The sequence below is a fragment of the Solanum tuberosum genome, unplaced genomic scaffold, assembly GCF_000226075.1.
Source record: "Solanum tuberosum cultivar DM 1-3 516 R44 unplaced genomic scaffold, SolTub_3.0 scf00232, whole genome shotgun sequence".
Lineage (NCBI taxonomy): Eukaryota > Viridiplantae > Streptophyta > Magnoliopsida > Solanales > Solanaceae > Solanum > Solanum tuberosum.
The window spans coordinates 1,044,403-1,045,062 of record NW_006239158.1 but is presented as its reverse complement, the minus strand read 5'-3'; positions in this window follow the sequence as shown (position 1 = coordinate 1,045,062).

The following is a 660-nucleotide window of genomic DNA, read 5'->3' as shown; positions in this document are numbered from 1 at the left end:
TACTCAAAGTATATGACCAAAATGACCATTTATGTCAAAATATTTCCTTTCAATCTCTCAAACCTCCCGTAGAGGTGAGATGTGAAATTCATCCAACAATACATGAACATGTTCTTTTCCATATGAACACAAGTCACATTTTCTTTAAGAAATAGACCATAACCATTTGAACATGCACCATAATATTTTATTAGAAACTCATTGTCATGCTTTCGCATTTATCAAATTTATGTGACTCACCTCAACATCACTTTAAGAGGTCAAATGTACCAAATGTACTACTACTTTGTATTCCTTTATTTTGATGGAGGATTTACAAAACTTTTCAAATTGGGTTGCACCAACAACAATGTTGCTAATAACTTTTCATACCACTTTAATGGATAAAAATTATCTTTACATTTGAAGAAAACATCTTAAGAACCCATAATGTTCTTCCTTTTAATTACCACAACGATGACCATTAACATTTTACCACACCCATATTCATACATTCAACCACTTGCCATTTTTCAGACATATTATGCACTGCTACCACATTCACATAAGAGAATGGAGCGAATCAATTGGGTAAATTTCATGACTTTCAATCAAAAGTATACAACTTTATGTTAGTCATCATCATATCATCACTATAGTGCATTAGGACTTAAACCCAAT